Source organism: Orycteropus afer, unplaced genomic scaffold (assembly GCF_000298275.1).
Source record: "Orycteropus afer afer isolate SDZICR_OR568_19922 unplaced genomic scaffold, OryAfe1.0 scaffold00182, whole genome shotgun sequence".
Classification (NCBI taxonomy): domain Eukaryota; kingdom Metazoa; phylum Chordata; class Mammalia; order Tubulidentata; family Orycteropodidae; genus Orycteropus; species Orycteropus afer.
Window position 1 is genome coordinate 539,486 of NW_006921769.1, and position 2,769 is coordinate 542,254.

The 2,769-nt window shown below is 37.7% G+C and overlaps 1 protein-coding gene across 1 annotated transcript in view; it reads left to right on the top strand.

Annotated features, from left to right (window-relative positions):
• LAMA2 (laminin subunit alpha 2) overlaps positions 1-2,769 on the top strand; it is a gene marked incomplete at its 5' end in the record, with an annotated part of 713,189 nt that overhangs the window by 532,062 nt on the left and 178,358 nt on the right. The gene's annotated exons all lie outside the window — the stretch shown is intronic.

Below are 2,769 nucleotides of genomic sequence, written 5' to 3' on the forward strand. Positions count from 1 at the left end.
TAAAAAACAGCAACAACGGCTTTCTCCCCAGTGTCAAACCTACCTAGGCTATTTTCAAAGTATTTGATATCAACAGATCTGAAAGCAGCAGTAGATCTACGTCTCTTTTAACATATCATTTCACTTTCAACTATAACTGACCTCTCTCTGGCAGGTATTATACTTTCAGAAAATGTTTGTGGAACGACAGTTAATTTAAAATAGAAATATATATATATCTATATATATAAGTCTCATTTCATTCCATTTTTCCATTTTCCCTTGGATTAAGAGGTGAGAGGATTAATAATTTATAAAAATTGTGTGTGGATGTGGATGTGTGTTTTTCTCTTCTGAGTCCCTCTCCTGGGACTTAGCCTCCTCATTCCCATGAGAGATTGAGGAGGTTCACTTTTTAAAATAAGTGGTGTATCTAATCTTAAGCTGTTAGGAGTTTAGTGACATGCTAGCAATATTAAAGAAAAACACTGTCTTGTGAAGCAGAATGCTGGGCCATTATCGTATCACATTGGCTCCAGCATGATTTAGCCTGCTGGGTGATGAACCAGTGGTGTAACTTACCCAGAAATGCATCTCTCCGTTTTATGACAACAGTTTAAGTAATTAAAATTGCCTGTGTGGAGAGCATAATAAGCTTTTAGGAAGTATTTCAAGAAGAGTTATAGTGGCACAGTAAATAGTGCTTTCAGCTATTCCTTCCTTTTAGTGATACTTATCACCAAGAGACATCATTCTTGGGCACCCCAAGGGATGCCTGTGTCTTATGTAGTCAATACTAAAGATCTAAGTGGTCATTTTTGTTTTGCAATTTATATGCTATGGTTAACTATAGGCTTGTTAAAAATTTAATGAAGAAAATGCATAAATGGACCAAATTAACATGAATAAGACAGAGCTTCTTTAAGGTTGATTACATTTGATTATGGAAAAAATATTGGATGACACAAGAAATGTCCAAAAAAAAAGAAAGAATACACATAGTCACTGTACCAAAAAGTATTGGTTGACATTCAGCCATTTCAGGAGGTAACATATGATCAAGAACCAATGGTACTGAAGGAAGAAGTCCAAACTGCACTAAAGGTAATGGTGAAAAACAAGGCTTCAGGAACTGACAGAAAACCAATTGAGATGTTTCAAGAAACAGATGCAATGCTGGAAGCAGTCATTCATCTATGCCAAGAAATTTGGAAGGCAGCTACCTGGATGACAGACTGGAAGAATTCCTTATTCATGGCTATTCCAAAGAAAGATAATCCAACAGAATGCAGAAATTACCAGGCAATATCATTAATACCACCCGCAATAAAATTGTACAGAAAATAATTCAAAAAGATACATCTTTTTGATGCAGCAATACATCTACAGGGAACTGCCAGACATTCAAGCCAGATTCCTAAGGCAGTGTGGAATGAGAGATATCATTGCTAATGTCAGATGAATATTGCCTGAAAGCACAGAATAACAGAGAGATGTTTACTTGTGTTTTATTGACTATACAAAGGTATTTGACCGTATGGATCATTAAAATTATGGATAACATTGCAAAGAATGGGAATTCTAAAACACTTAATTGTGCTTCTGCAGAACTTACAAAAAGACCAAGAGGTAGTCATTGAACAGAAGAAGGAGATACTGTGTGGTTTGCAATCAGGAATATGTGCATTATTTATTGTATCTTTTCATCATTCTTATTCTATCTGTATGCAAAGCAAATAATCTGAGAAGCTGGGCTATATGAAAAAGAATGCAGGATCAGGATTGGAGGAAGACTCATGAACAACCTGTGATATGTAGATGACACAACCTTGTTTACTGAAAGTGAAAAGAACTGGAAGCACTTACTAATGAAGATCAAAGACTACAGCCTCCAGTATGTATTATGCCTCAGTACAGAGAAAATAAAACTCTTCACAACTGGACCAATAAGCAACATCATGATAAACAGAGAGAAGATTGAAGTTGTCAATGATTCCATTTTACTTGGATCAACAAACAATGCCCATGAAAGCAGCAGCCAGGAAATCAAATGATGTATTGCATTGGGCAAATGTGCTGCAAAAGACTTCTTTAAAGTGTCAAAAAGTAAAGATATCACTCTGAGGACAATGGTGCACCTGACCCAAGCCATAGTATTTTTGGTCACCTCATTTATATATGGGAAAGCTGGAGAATGAATAAGAAACTCCAAAGAAGAATTGATGTCTTTGAATTATGGTGGTTGTGAAGAATATTGAAGGTACCATAGACCACCAGAAGAACAAACAAATTTGTCTTGGAGAACTACCAGAAGGCTTCATAGAAGTGAGAATGGCCCACCTTCATCTTACATACTTTGACCATGTTATCAGGAGAAACCAGTCCCTAGAGAAGGACATCATACATAGTAAAGTAGTTGTTGTTGTTAGGTAGAGTTGTAGAGTCCTCTACAACTCATAGCAACCCTAAGCACAACAGAAGAAAACACTGCCCAGTCCCACACCAGCTTTGTGATCCCTGCTATACTTGAGCCCATTGCTGCAACCACTGTGTCAGGCTATGTAATTGAGGGCCTTACCCTCTTTTGTTGACCCTCCACCTTACCAAGCATGACATCTTTCCCCAGGGAATGGTCCCTTCTGACAATATGACCAGAGTAGGTGAGATGAAGTCTGGCCATGCTGTGCTTCCAAGGAGCCTTCTGGCTGCACTTCCTCCAGGACAGATTTGTTAGTTCTTTTAGCAGTGCGTGGTACCTTCAGCATTCTTCGGCAGCATCACATCTCAAAA